The 22,421-nt window shown below is 40.7% G+C and overlaps 1 protein-coding gene across 1 annotated transcript in view; it reads left to right on the top strand.

The window, feature by feature from the left end:
* Positions 1 to 22,421, top strand: part of ASB4 (ankyrin repeat and SOCS box containing 4) — a 318,258-nt gene that overhangs the window by 5,920 nt on the left and 289,917 nt on the right. The gene's annotated exons all lie outside the window — the stretch shown is intronic.

Here is a 22,421-nt window from a genome sequence, read left to right as displayed (position 1 = left end):
TGACAGCCCTCTGTATGTGGGGGCAGCTCTCCTTCAGCTGCACTCTCCTACATACTAATCCTGCTTACAAGTAGGGCACAGCTCATCACGCCCAAAGCCGTCATTTAAGTTTATTTCTAGCCTCCAGGCAGGTACCCTTGATTATATTAATGTTCAGGTTCGGGCAGAAGATCTCTCGTTATGTTCCTTTCTGATAACAGAGACTGCATGTTAGAAATTGGGTTACTGGTTGAGGGGGTGAAACCCTGCTCCAGCAGAAACCACAAACCTTGTCAGGTTGAGGCACAAGCAATCCCTAAATGAACCTGTGTTCAGCCCTTGGGTAACGTTGTACAGAGCAGTCAGGCTTAACTCAGGGGTAATATGTAAAGTATGTGTGCCACACTCTAAACAGTAATAAATAAAAAAGACCAAAACAACAAAAATCCAATCAGTAAAATCAAAGATATGTAATTTTAGAGATCTAAGTAAAAATAGCTCAAAAAGCACAAGGAGCCAACAGTGGACCTCTGGTTGAGTCGAACCGGGACAAAGTCACAAGTTCAAGTCCACTGCGATGGAGCGCGGGCCAGCTACAGGGACCCATTTAGGCCTGTTGAACAAGAGTACCTAAATCCTGGTTGCATAGCTTTGCAAGGTCCTGTGGCGACGATGTGTTATGCAATGGAGGCAATACATCGGTTCTGAGGGCCTGTGAGGCTGTGATGCAAGGACCTGCATTCTCATTGAGGATCCAGTCAACGAGGGCTTGAAATGCGTATTCCGGCATTGAGTATGTATCACGCAGCTGATGCGATGAGTCGGTTCCAAGGAGTTGCAAATCTGTGTTGCAGAGCCCTGCGACAAAGATCCCGTCTATGAGCACTCGTGGTGCAAAGTTTGGCACCGAGGATGCATCACACAGCTGAGGTGCTGTGTGGCTGCGATGCGAGGTTCTGGTGCCCGGAAAGTCCACGCAGCAGAAGAAATCTGTTAGTTCTGCTTGGGGTTGTGTCACACAGCAGAGAAGATGTGCTGGGTCCGCTGGATCCACAGATGGACTAGCAGAATACCTTCAGACCATCTTCCAAGGACTGGGGTGGCACCACATGGCAGAGTAGGACTCACTGTTGCAGAGTCCATGTGCTGGTTACAAGATACTAGCCCTTGGAGTCATTATGTTAGTTGTGGGTACCATTTGCAGGTCCAGTCCTTCTCACCCAGGCAAGAGGGAGGCAGGCAGCAGGTCAGGGAGGCAGCAGTCCTTCAGGGCAGCAGTCCAGCAGATTGGCAGTGCTTTCAGAAGCACAGCAGTCTTTATCCATGGCAGAGTCTTGCACAAGTCCAGAAGTGTACTGAAGAGTTGCTGTCTGAGGTTCATATATATATATCTGCCGCCTCCTTTGAAGTGGGGGAAGCTTCTAGAAGTTTGGCTTTGAGTTTCACAGGTTTCCTGTCTGCCCTGCACTGGTTCCAGACTATGACCCAGAGACAGACTACAGGCATAAAATAGTTAAGGCAGGAAAATGCCAACTTTTTAAAAGTAGCATTTTCAAAATTGCAATTTAAAGTCCGACTTTATCATGAAAGAGGATTTTTCATTACAGTTACAACGTCACCAAACATGAACAGTTGACCGCTCCCAATGGGAATTTACAGCTTATTAAATGTAATATTGTAACGCCGGCGTTATCCTATGAGAGATGTAGGCCATGCAAAAGTGAATTATGAATGTAAGAGTTTTTCTCTATTAGGACATGTAAAACTTAAAAATACATGCCCTACTTTTTAAATACACTGCACCCTGCCCTGAGGGTTGATAAGGGCCTAACCTAGGGGTGACTGTAAGAAGCTGGCTCTTTATATGATATCTCAAAATGAGATATATTGCGTAAAGAGTCCAGGGGTTCCCTTGTGAGTGCACAGGGGCTTGCTATGCAATCCCAAAGTTATCTGTTAGAGGGTGATGTGGTCAAGCAGCCTTATCCTTAACACAGAGGAGTGCAAGACATCTGAAAATACACACAATCCTCAATAAATGAGGCACACAACTCAAAAAGGAGATCCACACCAATTTATAAAAATAGCAAGTACGTATATGTTTAGGCATAAGAAGAAAATCTTTCAGGTAACTACGTTTTTAAATAGGAATATTTTTAAGTTCAAAAAGTCGACACTGCATTTTCTGAGTTCTGCAATGTTAAACAAAAGGAGGAAAATCATATGTGATTTATCGGTTCTTGTCAGCGGCTTACAGGAACCTTCTCCAGGACTTAAGGTGAGTGGTGGGCAAGGTCCAAGGCAGCACCAGCAGATCACTGCCAGCGCCACTAGGGCTGCCGGGTGCAGAGGTGGAAAACAACATTGGTGGTCGAATGTTATTCAATGGAGAACAGCCCTGGTAGAAAGAGGCCACAGGAGAGGACTGTGTGACAAGTCTGGTGAAACCAATGAGTGTCTTTAGATGTCTTGCGATGTTGGGGGATGTGGAGATACCTTTGGAAGTCTTCTCTGCAGGACAGGGCATCCGGATGCAGAGGGTCTTAGGGCAGTCAGGTTTATCTGTCCGGTAACTCTTGCAGTTGAGGGGGTTTGCCAAGAGAGGCTGCAGCTGACGTCGGGAGTTCAGGAGGAGTCACTCCAAAGTGAACTTGGTGTTTGGAGGGCTTGGGGACCACACTGACATCGTAAGCCCACTTTGACACGGGATGCGGGGTTTCGATGCAGTGGTGCTTGGCAGCATCAAGTTTGGCTGACCTGAGTCCTCTTGGTCGTTCTTTTGCTCTCTGCAGTATACAGGGGACAGTTCTGCTGTCCCTCTGGAGGTCTTGGTTTCTAGGCAAAGGCTGTTAGGTCTCTCAGGCATTGGGGATTCAGCAGCTGCAGGACAAGTCGAAATTTGGGGCAATAGGCACAGTCGGCAGGCAGGCCCGCAGGGTTGGCGCCAAGTCTGCAAACACAGTCTGTATTGGCAGGCCTCAAACATGTTTTAATGACTACTTAAGTGGGTGGTACAATTAGTGCTGCAGTACCACTAGTAACATTTAATTTACAGGCCTTGGGCATATGTAGTGCCACTTTACTAGGGACTTTCAGTTAAATTAAATATGGCAATTGGGGATGAGCCAAGGCTACCATAATTTAAGGAGTGTGGTACACACACACGCACACACACACACACCCACACACACACACACACACACACACACACACTTTATCACTGTTTAGCAGTGTAAGAGTGCACAGAGTCCCATGGCAACCAAAAAAGAGATACACAAATACAAAGGAGTAAGGCTAAAACTTTGGGGGAAGATCACCTTAAGGCTGTCAGGTCTAACACTGCAAATTTTAGAAGTTGCGTCAGGCACAGTATCCGTTAACTCTCTGCCGCAAAGGTGGCCTGTAATATGATCAAGCATTGGGCCAGGCTTGCCCAAACTCATCGCTGCTGATTGCAATCTGCCTTCTCTTCAGTTTTGCTTATACTTCCTGCCTCCTCTGCTGTTCTTCCATTATGCAGTTAGTCTTTCGCTGTTTGGGCACCTGCAATTCGGTTACTTATTGGGCTCCAATGATTCATGGATCTGGAGTACTAAATTAAAGTATCCTTCATCTTGGTGGCTGTAAGAAAGTAAATGATTTGGGGTGGGTAATTGCCCACCTCAAGGAATAGTGACTAACTATTTTTGTACGTTTTACCTTGCAGGTAGAAAAAAGTTCTTAATGCCCCTTTTGTGAAGGTCTGTTTACATATAAAAAAGAGTACCAATACTTAAAGGATTTTAATGATATTAAGACCTCTTTTATTACAGTGTCTTTCTCAGCATATATAATTAAAATAAGAAAAGCACTCAGGATTAGTTAATACAATGGAAACTGTACTGCCTGCGATGTGACGTATAGGACATTCTTACCCTGTCTTGAGTTTTTTTGCATCCATAAGATGTATGCATTTATTTTTTAATGCGAGGCATGTCTTTTTATAAATTTGAAATGAATATAAATGACTAAAACCTTTTTATATATTGTTATATATCAAAAGACTCTAAACCACAAATACATGTATTCCACAGCAATCTGTTAAAAAAAGGTGAATCAATCTGCAAGCACAAAAAAAAATTGTTCTGTGTTAAAACAAATAATACAGGCAATGTATTCTCCCACTGAGATCAGAAAAAGAATGAACATTGGCAGCCAACCCTATTTTCAGAGGTGCAAATACAAGACCTGGTTGCATTGAAAAGTACATACTGTATTATTTTGACATTCTTTATTCATTACGTTGTTTGAATAAGCTATACAAAATAAACAGCATAAGAATGTATGTTGTTAGCAACCATACAGGATTTCAGAAGCTGATAAAACTGCACTGCTGCAAAAGAGCATGATAGATTGGTACGCCACTATTCCGGATGTACATAGGATCAATCAGTAGAGTCCTGCATTGATTTCAGAAAAGTGTATCTATGTTTAATTCATTTCCTGTGCTTCAAAAGACTGAATTAAACAAATCGCAAATTCCTACTTTGCACGTCTGTTAATCCGATGGGATACTGCCAGAGTATTCCAAGGCGATAAATCATCATAGAATCACACTTGTCACCAAAAACGAGTTGTTGCCCTTTGCAGGCTTCCTTCGGTGTTACACCGTGGACCAACCACCTTTCAGAGGCTGATGGATAGCACATTAAGAAATCGTTGACTATTGGTCTGTGTCCATAGAAAATATGGTTCTAGTCATCTGCTGAAAGCAACTGATTTTAAAGGAAATTCTTAAAGGTGTATCATATTTTAGGGAGCAAACTCATCAAACCTCAGATACGAAGCGTGGAACCCATGAATTGAAGCCCTGTTCCATCAGCAAAGAGGAGGTCAGCAGTTTCCTGGGCTTCTTTAGTACGAAAGGAAACTTTATTGCGTGATTTAAAAAAACCTTTGCAAATGACAAAATATAAAAATATTAAAAGTATACATATTAAAAAGGGTGCACAGACAAAATATCGACTCCAAAATATCGACTGGACATAATATCGAGTTTTAAATATAGACTGGACAAAATATCGACTGGACATAATATCGACTACAAAAATATCGTTTTTCAGGTAGGTGAAGTAATATCGACTGTATAAAATATAGATAGCAAAAATATCGAATTTTTAATAATATATAATATTTTATAGTGTATTTTTATGTAATAATATGTGTGAAAAGTGTGTATTAATGTTATAAAATATTTAATAAATGAATTTTGTTTTTTTAATAATTGCGTAATGTAATTCTGTAGCGGGTTGTGGGTTTATAGGGGAATAGGGTGGGAAGTAATTTAATAATAATTAATTAATTAATATATGTTTGTAAATATTTATAATTAATAATTAATTGATAATTAATTAATAATAATTAGTTAATTAATTAATATAATTTTGTACATATTTTGTATTAGTAATTAATTGGTAATTAATTAATTGTACATTTTAATATATATAATTTTGTGTTATTGTTAAGTAATTGGGAAAAATGATTATTAATTATTAAAATAATTACAGCTAATGTGCTAATATATTTACTTTATTGTTATTGTTAATTAATTATTATTTGGTAATTAAATAATATTGATACATTTTGGGTAAAGGAGTATTTTTAGGGTTCAGGGTCAGTTTTCAGTTTTTGGGTAAAGGGGCATTTTTAGGGTTCAGGGTCAGTTTTTAGTTTTTGGGTAAAGGGGCATTTTTAGGGTTCAGGGTCAGTTTTCAGTTTTTGGGTAAAGGGGCATTTTTAGGGTTCAGGGTCAGTTTTTAGTTTTTGGGTAAAGGGGCATTTTAGGGTTCAGGGTCAGTTTTCAGTTTTTGGGTAAAGGGGCATTTTTAGGGTTCAAGGTCAGTTTTCAGTTTTTGGGTAAAGGGGCATTTTTAGGGTTCAGGGTCAGTTTTTAGTTTTTGGGTAAAGGGGTATTTTTAGGGTTCAGGGTCAGTTTTGGGTTTTTGGGTAAAGGGGTATATTTTAGCGTTCAGGGTCAACAAATAAGATTGTAAAAAAATATTTTTATTATTTTTATTTATTATTTAATTATTATAATTTAATTTAAGTATTTTTAAGTATATTTTAGTAATTAAAATTTAATATTAATTTAATTTAACACTGTTTTTAATAAAGTCGATATTTTTTACATCTATATTATTGTTAACGATATTTTGTACTCGATATTTTTGTACTTACCTGTTTGTAGATACAAACTCGATATTTTGACTGTCGATATTTTGTCCACGATATTTTGGCAAGTCGATATTTTGACCCTCGATATTATTTCAGTGATCCATTAAAAAGAATGTGAGTTCCAGTCCAGTGTAGATAAAAGTGTCAGGTGGACCTTGCCAAGTTGTTAAGCTAATGGTTCACAGGTTTGGGTCCCATCACAAAACTTTTTTTCTGCTTGATCCAAAAACCTTACTAGGGAACAGTTTAATTTGGTGTTCCGAGGATCGAAGCATGCCAGAACTGCTGCTCTGCACAATCTAACCATGTTTATATTTCAGAGTTTCCTTAAGAGGGACCGTCTTTCATGTAGCAAGTTTGGACAGAGGCATAGGATGTGTATAATATCTTCTTTATGATCCCACAAAGTTGACAGTGTTTGTGGCCGTGATCTCTTTTCCATTTTGGCAAGTGACACGACAAGTTGAGGACTACCATTCTCAATTTTAAGAAGCTTAGTTTTGTTCGTGCATTGAATGATAAAGTTAGATACTGCTGTGGGATCAGCTAGACGTAGGATTGCAAGGTCATCCAGCCGTGACTTCTTTTTGCTAGCCGAGCCTTGTCTTCCACTAAAGAAAGTTGTTTTGCACTTATTTTTGATAGCCGTTTAAATTCGTTATGGCTTACTTGCAGGTTCAAAAGGTCATTCAGGCTTAGAGTTCTTAAACCTTTTTCCCAATAATCATGCCCTGATCGCCATAGGTTGATGTTGAGACAAGCCCATAGGTGTTGAGCTAGGCTGCCTTCCTTCTATGACCTCAATTTGTGACAGCACATTAGAAAACTCATGGCTCTGGTCAATAGGTCTTAGGCCAATAGCGTCTTGCCTTAGCATTTGTGCCCGTTGTTTGGTCACCTTTTGCCCGTTCACGTTCTCCTTCCTGTCTGCCCGCCTACCTCGCCGCCCTCCGCCTTCCCTCCCCGCTCCCCGCTTCCTGCCACCACCGCTGACCACGCCCCTTTCCCTTCTGCTCCCGCCTCCCAGCTGCCCCGCCCACCCGCGCACTTCGCCTTAAATGGCGACCGTGCGAACGCGCAGCGATCACGCGCAGCGGGCGCGCCGATTGTGCGCCGAAGGCGCGCCAAAGGTAAGCCCGTCTGCGCCCGTCCGCGACCGGACCGCGTCCAGCGCCAGGACCCCTGGCCCACGAAGAGCCCGACCTACCCGCCTGACGTACTCCGCCGCCACCCTCACCGCTCTCAACTCCGGCCGACTCCCGGAATGCCATCAAGCCACACCACGACACACCCACGGACCTTTCAGCTGCCACGCCTGCAAGTTCTCCTGCACCCGGCCCTGCCTCGCACCAGCACCCGCCAAGTCGAACTCCAGCAGCACCCACCTCAAGTGCATCCTGCTCAACACCCGCTCCGTCCACAGACACGCCATCGAACTCTGGAACCTCCTAGACGCCACAGCCCCTGACGTTGCCTTCCTCACAGAGACCTGGATGAACGCCTCTTCAGCTCCAGACATCGCCATCGCTATCCCGGAGGGCTACAAGATCGTCCGGAGGGACCGAAACGCCAACCAGATGGGAGGAGGCATCGCCATCATCCACAGGAACACCATCCGTCTCACGACCAGCACCGACAACACCCTGACCAGCGCCGAACACCTGCATTTCCAGATCCACACCAACCCGAACACCACCCTCAGAGGCACCCTGATCTACCGACCCCCTGGACCACGCACGCAATTCAGCGAGGACATCGCCGACTTCATCAGCCCGCATGCCCTCCCCTCCGCTGACTACATCCTCCTGGGGGACCTGAACTTCCACCTGGAGAACAACAACGACCACAACACCAGCACCCTGCTCGACAACCTCGCCAACCTGGGACTCAAGCAACTGGTGTCCACCCCCACCCACCTTGCCGGACACACACTCGACGCCGTCTTCTCATCCAGCACAGACATCGTCTTCAGCCACGCCACAGAGCTTCAATGGACGGACCACAGCTGCGTCCACTTCACCTTCAAGAGAACGACGACCCACCAACACCAGCAACACACCGCCCGCAGAAGCTGGAACAAGATCACGACAGACCAGCTCGCCACCTCCCTGAGCCAACACCCTCCTGCCAGCTCAGCGAACCCCAGCCAGGCCGCCGTTAACATCACGAAGTGGATCAGCAACTGCGCGGACGAACTCGCCCCGCTGAGGACCCCGCCCAGCAGACCCGGCAGCAAGAAGGCCCCATGGTTCACCGACGAACTCAAGAGCTCCAAGAAGAACTGCCGAGCCCTCGAGAAAGTCTGGAAAAGGGACCCGACACCGGACAACAGGACCTCCTACAAACTGGCCACCCGGAAACACCACCAGCTGATCCGCGCCGCCAAGAGAACAGCATTCAAGGACCGGTTGGACAACAACGCACACAACAGCAAGGAACTCTTCAACATCGTGAAAGAGCTCTCCAACCCCAGCGCAGGAAACAACGACATCACCCCATCGCAAGACCTCTGCAACTCCCTCGCCTCATACTTCCACAACAAGATCACGGACATACACAGCAGTTTCAACAACCAACCAACGCACACCACGACCGACCAGCCACCCCCCCCCACCACCACCCTCCACGCCTGGACCCCGATCAGCACAGAAGACACCATCCGCACGATGAACTCCATCCACTCCGGATCACCAACCGACCCCTGCCCTCACCACGTCTTCAACAAGGCCGACGCTGTCATCGCACCCCACCTGCGAGACATCATCAACACATCCTTCGACACCGCCATCTTCCCCGAAAGCTGGAAACACGCCGAACTCAGCGCTCTACTCAAGAAACCAACAGCAGACCCCACCGACCTCAAGAACTACCGCCCCATCTCGCTTCTCCCGTTTCCAGCCAAAGTCATCGAGAAGACCGTCAACAAGCAGATGGCCGCCTTCCTCGAGACGAACGGATCCCTCGACCCCTCACAGTCCGGCTTCCGAGCCAAACACAGCACCGAGACCGCCCTCATCGCCGCCACCGATGACATCCGAGCCCTGATGGACAATGGAGAAACAGCGGCCCTCATCCTCCTAGACCTCTCCGCGGCATTCGACACGGTCTGCCACCGCACCCTAATACGGCGCCTCAGCAACATCGGAATCCAGGACAAGGCGCTGGAATGGATCATCTCCTTCCTCGACGGAAGAACACAGCGAGTCCGCCTACCACCGTACAAGTCAGAGGCCTCCGAAGTCATCTGCGGCGTCCCCCAAGGATCATCACTGAGCCCCACCCTCTTCAACGTCTACATGAGCCCCCTCGCGGCCATCGTACGCAAACACCACCTCAGCATCATCTCCTACGCCGACGACACCCAGCTGATCCTCTCCCTGACCAACAACCCCGCCGCCGCCAGAGCCAACCTGCACGAAGGGATGAAAGAGGTAGCCGAGTGGATGACGACCAGCCGCCTGAAACTGAACTCGGACAAGACGGAGGTCCTCATCCTGGGCTCTTCACCCTCCGCCTGGGACGACTCCTGGTGGCCTCCCGCCCTGGGCACCGCACCCAAACCGACAGACCATGCACGAAACCTGGGCTTCATCCTGGACTCCTCCCTCTCCATGACCAGGCAAGTCAACAGCGTCTCCTCGGCGTGCTTCAACATCCTACGCATGCTACGGAAGATCTTCTGGTGGATCCCCAGAGAGACCAGGAAGACCGTCACCCAGGCCCTCGTCACCAGCCGACTGGACTACGGCAACGCCCTCTACGCCGGGACCACCGCCAAGCTCCAGAAGAGACTCCAGCGGATCCAAAACGCCTCAGCCAGACTCATCCTCAACATCCCACGATCCAGCCACATCTCCGGACATCTGAGAGACCTTCACTGGCTCCCCATCAACAAGAGAATCACCTTCCGCCTCCTCACCCACGCACACAAAGCCCTACACGACCAAGGCCCGAGCTACCTCAACAGCCGAGTCAACTTCTACGCTCCCAAACGCCACCTCCGATCAGCCAACCACGCCCTCGCCGCCGTCCCCCGCATCCGAAGAGCGACGACAGGAGGAAGGTCCTTCTCCTACCTGGCCGCCAAGACCTGGAACTCCCTCCCGTCCGACCTGCGCCTGACCCAAGACCACCTCTCCTTCAGGAAGAAGCTGAAGACCTGGCTGTTCGAGCAGTAGCGGCACCCCCCCTCCCCAGCGCCTTGAGACCCAACGGGTATGTAGCGCGCTTTATAAGTGTCACTGATTGATTGATTGATTAGGTGGTTGCAGATACCCAGTTCCAGCCTGATTTGGGACGGTGATGTTTGAGTTGGTAGCTTAAACACTGTTCTATAGATTTTTGCGATGATTTTATCCAATTGGCCACTGTCTGATCCTTTTAGCACCTCACTTCCGTAGGTTAATGTTGGAATAATTTTAGCCTGCGCGACCTGCATTGTTGGAGCAAATGTTGGGCCAAGTAGCTTCTTATGTATGGTACTGATTACAAAAGCAGGTGCTGCACCCTTCTTATTTTGTTCTTCTAGATGGGTTTTGTATCTCACGTTGATATTAAAAAGGACCCCAAGGTACTTATGGCAGTTGGATTCAGCAGTGCTTTCCCGGTTCAGGACTCAAACCAGCTTCTTTGCCCTTCCTGGACATACCACCAACATTTTTGTCTTCTTGTTGTTAATTTGGAGCTCGTTCTTGTTTGAGTATTCGGGGGTTGCGTCCATGAGTCTTTGCATGCCAATCTTTGTTTGTTAAGAAGGACCACATCGTCAGCATATAGAAGGTTTGACAACACGAAACCAGCTACTCTGGGAGCATGGGAATTTACCTTGTTTAAGGCTTCGGGAAAGTCTGATAGAAACACATTGAAGAGTGTGGGGGCCAGGACACATCCTTGTAATAGGCCTTTTGTCATCAGAATTGGGCATGATAGTCTAGAACCGCCCCCAATCTTGATCCTGACCCATGTGTCCTGATGCAGAAGCTGTATGGCTATTAAGAGGTCATTTGGGATGTTCAATATGGAAACTTCTGCCAGAGCTTTCCCCTGTTCACGTTGTCGAAGGCGGCTTTGTAATCGATGAATCCCATGTAGAGTGGACAAGAACTGACCTCCGCCTGGTCAATCAAGCAGGAAAGGGTCATAAGATTGACAGAGGTGCCAGTATTGCTTGTAAAGCCGGTTTGATTCGGAGGAATTACTGAGTGGTCATCAGCCCATGCCCTGAGTGAGTTAAGCAGCAATCCGGCAAAATACTTTGCTTCATTGTCAATAAGGGCTATGAAGCGGTAATTCCCGGGGGAGTTTTTGTCCCCACCTTTGAAAATTGGTGCAAGAATTAACCCCTGACAAGAGGGCGGAATGATGTTATTTTGTAGAATAGTGTTGAAGAGGATGGTTAACTTCGAGGCCCAAAAAGTTGTGTCCTCGTTAAACAAGGCCCGAGGAATTCCTCCTGGGCCTGGAGCCCCATCCTCACGACCCTTTTTGATCAGTTTTTCAATTTGGACCTTCTGGATCGTTCTTAGTTCTTTGCCACTTTGGTTTATGGGACACTCTATTGATCTTTCGTTTTTTTTGCATGCATTGAGAGATACCTCCATTGTAAACGCTTTAGTTTGATGATCGATAGGCCAAGCTGTCGCTTTTTGAGCAGTATTGCCTTCAGTGGTGGAATTCTGATGAAAGGTTTTTTCTTTTTGGTCGTTAAAATGAATATACAAGAAGTTGACCCACTCAGACTCCAAAATGCTTGACGACGCAACTTTTGGGGCACGCCCAGATAGGCTGTTGATAGTACACCAGAACCTTGCTGAATTATTTGATTTAACATCTTGCTGTAATCTGACCCAGAAGGAGTTCCAGTGAGTTCTGCATTGTTCTCTTTTTGCCTTCTTCAGACAGCTGCGGGCCTCTCCCGTTTTGTTATTATTAGCGGATCCGTTGGGTTTGTTTTTAAAGCCCGCCATGTCCGATTCATAGTTCTTATTGCAGATTGTGTGTCGGAATTCCTATAGGGCATCTGCTTTTGCCCATTCAGGTTAGCGTGTCTTATCGGTTGAGCGTGTTTATTGATCAGTTTGATTGCAAATGTTGACCAGTTTGCAATATGGTTGTTAGAGGAGCTGCTAGTGCTCTCAATGATTTGTTTGACCTCTATTGCTATTTGTTGAAAATTGCTGAAGGAGCACTTGATTCGTTTTAAGTTGATCGTGTAGCTGTCGGCTGGCAGTGCCCTTTCTTCATCATATTGGGTTAGACCTGGGCTTCCTTGGAACAGTGAATGTTTTATACCAAACTTCACATTTAATTCTGTCCTGTTTCATTTGCGGAAACAAATGAGTGCTTTTACTTGAGTAAAATGGATGAAATTAAACGTATGAGGGCACTCGCTCACTATCCCTACTGTCAGAAGGATGAACCCCGTGACCTTACTGAACACATTCAGTTATTAGTTAGCTGGGAAAAGAGTGTATATTCAAAATTACATTTAGATTCTTCTATGTAATACATAGTGCTACAGTAGACTCGCGACTGTTCTAGACCTATGTGATTGTTATGGAAATGTACATTTGCATGTAATGTATTTATTTTAACTTTTTCTGCAGACTTTTTAAAGCTCCAGTGTTTCTGTTGCCTTGGGTGCAGTCCTGTCTGTGGTGAAGCTTTATAGGATACAGGCAATCATGTTCTTTAGCAGTCAATGTCTGTTCTGTGACATTTGGCATGTATATAGTTGTGAGCATTAGCGTTAAAACCTCTCCCATGAGATATGCTATGCCATTATAGAGGAATAATGACTGGTCTTCAAGCAGGCGCAGGAGTCTTTGAAGTATTTCTCCTAGGTGAACATTTCATGCTCTGCGCTGACATTACCACTTTGGCCTGGTTTGCGAAGTGCAGAGATACAAACCAGCATATTGTCAGGTTGCTTTTCACATCGCAGACTTTTTTACACCATGCACCACTCAAATCAACTGCAGAGGAAATCAGACATTTTTCCTCTTATCCTATGTCCTACCTGAGAGGACGTCTGGTCTTAAGAGGGTGTTGGAATGTGTTCTGCAGGCGACCAGAACCTAACAAACCAGAATTGCCAGCGCAGCAGTGCTAGGGTTTGTTGCCCAAGGTCACAGTTTTGGTCAACCAGCCCGACCCACAAATGTACAAAGCTTTGGGCCATGCTGCAGGGATGGTACAAAACGTACATTACAGCAACTGGTTATTACTAAAGTCTGTGTGGGTTTGTGGATTGACCCAGGCTACAGTACAGAAACTGTAATGCCCCGCATACTGCTGGATTGCTATTACCACTATTTGTAAGAATTTATGATGGGGGTTAAGGTCACCTTATCCTTAGCAGACTCACACGGCTGACCCTCAGAGCCTTGTGATCCTATTGCCCCTATCAAAGTATCAGGTCCCTGGAGAGGAAACCAGTAGGTATACACTGACCAATAAGAAAGGGGCGAGATTAACCTGGTAGTTTAGTTTAAAGGTTGAGGGTATAAAGCATGAATATCGACGGGATAATATCGACTAACATAAATATCGAGGTAAGAATATCAACTAGTAAAAATATCGTAGTATTAAATATCGTTGTAGTAAATATCGTTTTTTAAGAATGACAAAAATACCGTCAAAATAAAATATCGTCGAACAGAATATCGTTTAGTAAAATATCGTTGTATCTAATATCGACAAAATAATAAAATGTGTTATATAAGTGTATAAAAGTATGTATACTGTTTAAAAAAATATTAGAAAAAGTCTACTAGTATTAATATGTGTGTTAAAATTAAAAAAAAAATAATAGTAAAAATTCTAGGAGCGGGTTATTGGTATTTTAGGGGATAAGGGTGGGTAGTAATTTAAAAAAGTTGTGTAAATAATTTGTATAGAATAGAAACAATATTGAATTTTATTAAGAATTTAAAATTGAAATTCGAAATTTAAATTTATAAAACGAAATTTTAAATTTGATTATGAAATTAAAAATATAAAAAAAATTGTAGTGTGTTGTTGTTGCTACAGGGGGTAAGGTTGGGTAGTATAATATAATAAGTGTTAAGAATAGAAAAATTATTTGTAAATAAAATTAATTTAGAAAATGAAATTTTAGTTGTAGTAATTTTCATTTTTAGATAATATGTAATAATATTCAGATAAATGATGTGAATATTTATTGTATTGTTGAAAACTAAATAATTAAATTTACAATACGAAATTCGAAATTTTAAAATTTGAAAATTGTGAAATTAAATAAAAAATCAAAATGTCTCATTTATTAATTAAATAATTTATATTTGTAGTATTTATTGATTTTTTTTTGTTGTAATATATGGTAATAATTAATAACAAGTATGTTAAAAATTGAAAGACTAATAAAAGATAAAGTGTAATGTTAAGAAAAAAAATTTCCCACATTGTAAAAAATGATTATCACAATAATTATTTATTGTTATTATCAACATTGAATATTGTACAGTTGGAGTAGAATAGTCAATTCTTATGGTTTACTATCCAGCACTTTCCCTGAGTTATGTTATGTTTGGAGTTAGAATAGTATATTATTATGGTTAACTATCCAGCACTTTCCCTGAGTTATGTTATGTTTGGAGTTAGAATAGTAATTTTTATTGGATTACTATCCAGCACTTTCCCTGAGTTATGTTGTGTTGGAGTTAGAATAGTAATTTATTATGCTTTACTATCCAGCACTTTCCCTGAGTTATGTTATGTTTGGAGTTAGAATAGTAAATTATTATGATTTACTATCCAGCACTTTCCCTGAGTTATGTTGAATTGGAGTTAGAATAGTAATTGATTATGCTTTACTATCCAGCACTTTCCCTGAGTTATGTTGGATTGGAGTTAGAATAGTAATTTATTATGCTTTACTATCCAGCACTTTCCCTGAGTTATGTTATGTTTGGAGTTAGAATAGTATATTATTATGGTTTACTATCCAGCACTTTCCCTGAGTTATGTTATGTTTGGAGTTAGAATAGTAATTTATTATGCTTTACTATCCAGCACTTTCCCTGAGTTATGTTATGTTTGGAGTTAGAATAGTAATTTATTATGCTTTACTATCCAGCACTTTCCCTGAGTTATGTTATGTTTGGAGTGAGAATAGTAAATTATTATGATTTACTATCCAGCACTTTCCCTGAGTTATGTTGGATTGGAGTTAGAATAGTAATTGATTATGCTTTACTATCCAGCACTTTCCCTGAGTTATGTTGGATTGGAGTTAGAATAGTAATTTATTATGCTTTACTATCCAACACTTTCCCTGAGTTATGTTATGTTTGGAGTTAGAATAGTATATTATTATGGTTTACTATCCAGCAATTTCCCTGAGTAATGTTATGTTTGGAGTTAGAATAGCAATTTTTAATGGTTTACTATCCAGCACTTTCTCTGAGTTATGTTATGTTTGGAGTTTGAACAGTAAATTATTATGGTTTACTATCCAGCACTTTCCCTGAGTTATGTTGTGTTGGAGTTAGAATAGTAATTTATTATGCTTTACTATCCAGCACTTTCCGTGAGCTATGTTATGTTTGGAGTTAGAATAGTAAATTATTATGATTTACTATCCAGCACTTTCCCTGAGTTATGTTATGTTTGGAGTTTGAATAGTAAATTATTATGGTTTACTATCCAGCACTTTCCCTGACTCTATGTTAGATTGGAGTTAGAATAGTAAATTAATAATGTTTACTATCCAGCACTTTCCCTGAGTAATGTTATATTTGGAGTTAGAATAGTATATTATTATGGTTTACTGTATATTAAATTTTTTAAAAATATATATTTACAAGTTATAATATTAACAATATATGTCATGTTGTAATATTAATTAAAAAATTATAATTTAAAAAACATTTTAAATATTTTTACATAAATATGACAAGTTTCAACATTTATTAAATAAAGTAGTTATTTGGTTTTGTACAATAATTTTTTATTCATTTGTTAATGGTAACATTTTTAATTTGATTACATATTTAACAAATTATTTGATTACAAAATAAATTGCATTTTTAACATATATACATTTTTTTTCAAACGTTAATTAGTATATTAAATTTTAATATTATTTATTAAAATTTAATATGTTAATTAATTTACATGATATTGAAGTTTTCAAAAATATGTACATAAAATAGTGCTTTTTTTTGTACACCAGAGAAAAAAATTTAACAATCAAAAACATATTTTAATATACAATAAATAATTAATACATAATTATATTAAAAATATTATTGTATATTTTACATTATTCATATGTTTTTTCACAATAATAAGAAAATTATTAGTAAACATGGGAAAAAATATGCAATGTATTACAATTTTATTTGGGATAAAAGGGTATTTAGTCCTATTTTACTTTTTATTAGGCTGCCATTTTGTTTTTGGGACTTCACTTTTTAGTCAATCGACATCGTTATTTGGGTCATTTCAGAAAACGGAACCTCGCGGTTGGGAGCTGCTTCGTGTTGGTGAAGGTAAGTTTATTTTACATTAATTTTAAGTACATTGTAAGGTATTTCAGATCTAGTTGTAGTGTGTACGTGTCGATATGTGTAGTACTTTACAGTTTATGTGATATTTACGTGTTATTTCAGGTCGTTATGGATAACGTACTTTGTTAGGTATTTCAAATGAAACTAAGGTTTAGTATTGTCTTAATGGATGACTTAAGGTGTTTTCATATGTTTTATATGCTATGTGTAGGCTTTGTGTATTTCGTATGTTTTGTGGGTGGTTTTTTTTATATTTATTTACAGGTGTTCGTTTTGGTGAGCCGATGGATTTTATCTCGTTATTTTTTTTTAAACAGGTAAATGCTTTATTACATTTCCTGACTTTTCGGGTTTTTGTAGCTTTTTTCTCGTGATTATTTCTCGTGTTTTTAATGGTTCCATTCTCCAGAGGATTGCGACGTGGGACTCTTATAAAACAGTTGTATTTTTTGCATTTTGTTGGGATTTTTAAACACTATATGGATTGCTTTTGGTTTTATTCCTGTGGAAATAATCACCATGGAACATATTCTACAGCAGCAGAACCGTAAGTAAAAATTATACTTAATTTTGGGTTGGATTGTGTTATAGTGTACAATTTTGTTTAATGTCGTTTTGTTATGTCTTGTAATAATACATTACATTTATTTTTACATGACATAACATAACTACATTGAAAAAAATCGTATGTTTTGTTATGATTTGCTACGTTTTTAGGTATTGCTTGTTAAAGGATGGATTTAGCTATTAGGTCTAAGTATTCTAGACCTTCAATACTTGGGTACATTCTTGTTTTTTGCTGTAGGTATTCGTACATATTTAATGTTTGTTTACTTAGTTTAGGGCCGATTTTAGAAAGAGATTGCTCTATTCTGAGTTCTTGGTAGCTTTGTTCTTTTTTTATGCTTTGGATTAGTTAATGAAATGTTGGTTGTGTTCTTCCTAAAGTGGCTTGAAAGGCATTATGCCATCCTTCAACTGCGTTGTTAGTTTTTGCTTTCTGTGCTATTGTACTAGCATACACATTCCACCATGGAATTTGAAATTTAGGTTGTCTGCGGTGGCCTGAACGATGTAATCTTCCCACCCAGGTATCTTCAAAATAGTCTAAGAAGGGAGTTAGTTTTTTCTCATTGGTGCGGTAGAAAGGGCTGTCAATTAGTAAATTGTAGTAGTTAGCCACTTCTGTTGTTGGCACATATGCCAATGCTATCAACTTTTTAATTTGATAAGCAAAGTTACTGTTTGTTGAATATTCAATGCTTAAAGTAGATTTTTGTAAGTGCCTCCATATACTTTGGTTGTAGTGATAATAACAACCTTGTATTGAGGTGTGGGGATATATTTTAAGGATAGCTTGAATCATGGCCATTTCAAAGTCAATTATTATTCTTTGTGGATAGTAATTATCAGTAAATTCTTTGATAGTTGTTAAAATTTCAACGTAGGTAGCACTTGTTTTATTTGGCAGCAGAGTATAAATTAGAGGGATATGTGTTTCTTGGTATTCACCATGGATGGTGTAAAGTTGATAGAAAGGTTTGTGACATACTTTAAAAGTTCCGTCCATCATCCATGTTTCACATGATTTAAGTTTTTGCAAATTGCTATTTGTAGCAAAAAGTAAAATTCTTTTGTCATGACTGTGGTTATCATACATTAAGAATTTATCATCATTGTGTGTTATTGTATATTCAGGATAAATTTTCATGTCTTGAAAACTTTCTGGGGTTGGTGCAGTTGAATCAGAAGCACGTTTTGTTTTAGCAATTAATCTTTTTAAGTTTGGGATTGAAGGTAACTGTCCTGTTACATGTTCTGGCACTTTGCTTAAAACATTTTTCAAAATACTAGTGCTTGTTTCTTGTGAGCCTGTACTTGCATCTCTCAATGTCTCTAGTGCTTCTCTAACTTCCACTTCTGTTACATTGGGCGGGTGGTTATGCTCACGTACATTTACAACATTGTTATCAACAGTAGTTGCTCTACCATAGCATGCACTTGAGTAATATTTACTACATTTCCAATGGGTCTTATTCCCTTTGATTCTTTCTTGGGTGTAGGTGTAACCCATGTAGCTCAGCATTATTTTCCCTTTTTGAGAAGTAATGAAAGTAGCTCCAGTTGCCATGTCTAAGGTAGATCTGTGGAAACATATATATGTATTTTAAAAAAAAAATGAAAAACATTTATAGAGATGTGTATAAGAGCAGGAAAAAGTGTGAACACATACTTACAATGTTGCTTTACTGCGAATTCTTTAATTCTTGTTTTTCTTTCTTGAGTTTTTCTTTTTAATGTTCTGTAGTAGTGGTAAAGAATAAAAAAAGAATGTTTTAGTGTTATAGTTGTTAGTTTTAACTTTCTGCTTTTTAACACATGCAGTGACTATACTTACTTGATGTAGTAGAAGATGTTGGTAGTGTAGTTGTAGATTGGTAGATGAAGTTTGTATAATCTGTTGAAAAAAGATTATTTGTGTTATTTATTGTATTAGGATAATAGTAATTTTTAACATTTGAAGTCTATTGCACGTTTACTTTGCTAATTTAAAAAATATTTTACAGCTATCTAAGTAGACATGGATAAGGCAGTTCATAATTGTATTAAATTATAATTTTCTGGTGGTTTTTGTTACGTTTTTGTATTTGTGTTTTAACACAAAATAAGATCAGGTTTTAAATTAGGGAGTTTGGTAGTTTTCGGTAGGTTACGTTACGTTACGTTAAAAGTATTTATACCGCGCTCGTTCACCAACGGTTTCATGGTGCTCTTGACATAACGGCAGCTGGGGTGGAGGAGTTACTCAAGTGTTGACTGAAACAGGAAGGTCTTCAACAGTCTGCGAAAGTGATCGTAGTTGGGGCAGAGGCGGAGTGCAGTAGGGAGGGAATTCCAGGTGGTGGGGGCCATGGCAGAGAAGCTCAGGCCACCATGCTTTTTCCGCCTGGTTTTAGGAGTGACGAGGAGATTGAGAGTAGCAGAGCGGAGGTCTCTGTGGGGGACATACCGTGTCAGGCAAGAAGAGATGAATGCAGGGGCGTGATCAGATAGGGCTTTGAAAGTGACGCAGCCCAGTTTAAAGATGCAGCGTTTAGAGATGGGGAGCCAGTGAAGGCTACGCAGAAGAGGGGTGACATGCTGGTATTTTGGCTGGCGGAAAATCAGGCGGGCTGCCTGGTTCTGGGCAAGTTGTGGCCGGTGGAGATGAATTGAATGATAAATGATATGGGACTTCACTTACTTGTATTGTAGTATGAAGTTTTGTAGTTGTTGTCGTAGGTTTGTATTCTCTTCTCTTCAGCAAGGTAACCGTTTTTCTCCAAGTTTGGGCCAAAAAAGGTAAATTACGTTAAGTGTGTAATTGTTTTTATAGTAGTGAGTTAATTAATGGTAGCTTTTGATTGGTTCAATTAGATACATTTTAAATTCATTGGTTGAGAACATTATTTTGAATTTAAAAACCGTTATTTTGGGAAGAGTTTGTTGCATCAATAATTGTTTGCTAATTTAAATAGTAAAAAGTACTATATGTGATTTATTTATTTATAATGCACATTATAAAATGTAGAAAATAGTGAAATGTGTTTTAAAATTATGCAATTGGAGTGTATGATAGTGTCAGTAAATGTATTTATTAGTAAACGATATTGTATATTTATATATAAATAAATAATAGGAATACTAAATACATATATGTGCGAAAAGTATTTTTTTCAAGTAAATAATTATAAAAATGTGAATAATATGAAAGAAATGTGTATATTGTGTTGTTAATAATAAGACGATATTTTTTGTATATTTGTATAAGTAGAGAAGTAGTCGAAGTTAGTGTTGTCGATATTAATGTAGAAGGTAATGTTATTTAAAAGAATGTCGATAATGTAGTAGTCGATATTTATGTAGTCGATGTAAGTGTTAACGATATTAGGGTAGTCGATATTAAAAAAACGATATTTGTGTTAATCCTTGTTTAAGTATATGATGACGATATTTTTGTAAACGATATTTTCGTGACAATATTTTTTTTTGACGATGTTTTTGTAATCGATATTTCATTATGGAACCAAGGTTGAGACCCTGACCTTTACATCACAGGTTCCCTTTTGAGGAGTTGCCCAACAAATATTGGACTCATTTATTACTTAACCAAAATAGAGGTTTGCTAATATATTAGGAAGACCATTGGATCTGTAGGAGAACTCCTATCCTGTCACTTTGGGGATGGAGCTGTAGGTAGGCAGACGCATTCCGACAACCTTCTTCTCCAGGATGTGTGGATTGTGCAGAGAAAGAGAGACGCAACGTCTGTGGATGAGAGAGGCAAAGACTGTGGATGAAAGAGGCAAGGTCTGTGGATGAGAGAGGCAACGTTTGTGGATGAGAGGCAAGGTCTGTGGATGAGAGAGGCAACGTTTGTGGATGAGAGGCAAAGTCTGTGGATGAGAGGCAAAGGCGTTGGATGAAAGAGGCAAAGTTTGTGGATGAGAGAGGCAAAGTTTGTGGATGAGAGGCAAAGTCTGCGGATGAGAGGCAAAGTTTGTGGATGAGAGGCAAAGTTTGTGGATGAGAGGCAAAGTCTGTGGATGAGAGGCAAAGTTTGTGGATGAGAGGCAAAGTCTGTGGATGAGAGGCAAAGTTTGTGGATGAGAGGCAAAGTTTGTGGATGAGAGGCAAAGTTTGTGGATGAGAGAGGCAAAGTTTGTGGATGAGAGGCAAAGTTTGTGGATGAGAGAGGCAAAGTTTGTGGATGAGAGAGGCAAAGTCTGTGGATGAGAGGCAACGTTTGTGGATGAGAGAAGCAAAATCTGTGGATGAACGAGGTAAAGTCTCTGGATGAGATAGGCAAAGTCTGTGGATGAGCCTGCACACAGCGAGCCACCCCCTTCCTCCCGTAGCTTACTGTGTGACTGGAGCCTTGGATGGATAAAGGGGCGATCCCCCACAGCTCCTGAATCTCTCCCTTGACCTAGCCAAACAGTTCATAGACAAATCAGTGATTGAATGCTGCCCACTTTCATAGCTCCCTCTGTGCATTCTTGACAGTTACTTCCAAAGACATGCGTGTGGACAGTATTTGTTAAACGTTGACAGCGGTATTATGAAATAGAGCCTGATTAAGTTTCAGGGCTGCAGGGATTTTAAACCCACTGTGTCTCTCTTTTCATATAAATTAGAAAACATCAGCCCTCGTAGAGTGAAATGTTCTAACAGCCTTATATTCAGCTGCAGTGGACTGTGTCGACCATCAAAAGCCAGTTTCCTTGTTGTGCATAACACTATGTTGGATCTTACATGGCCAAGTATAGGCTGCTAAGGGTGGCTACAAGTGGAGCTTGGTGTAACCTGTGTAATTCTGTGTAGCGTAATCATGCAAAATTACCTAAAAATTCAGTGGCATTATGCAAGAAGTGTAGTTCTGCATTTATCGTTTTCTTAGCTCAGGAATGCCCCCTCATGCTCTAAATGGACGTGAGGGTGCATTTGCAGTAACAAATAGTGCTAAATGAAACAGAACATGAATAGTGAGCAGCCGCTCGTACTTGCTTAATGTGTACTTTGGGTAGGATTATCCCCTACATGCTTCTGGCATTTTGTACTTGTTTCTATGCACAAAATGGACCCTTGCATCCAAAATGGACACAAGGATGTATTTTGCGTTAGAGAATATTGCTGAATGCAACAGCTAAACAGCAG

The sequence above is a fragment of the Lissotriton vulgaris genome, chromosome 10 (genome assembly GCF_964263255.1).
Source record: "Lissotriton vulgaris chromosome 10, aLisVul1.2, whole genome shotgun sequence".
Classification (NCBI taxonomy): Eukaryota; Metazoa; Chordata; class Amphibia; order Caudata; family Salamandridae; genus Lissotriton; species Lissotriton vulgaris.
This window is presented reverse-complemented; position numbering and strand designations above follow the sequence as displayed.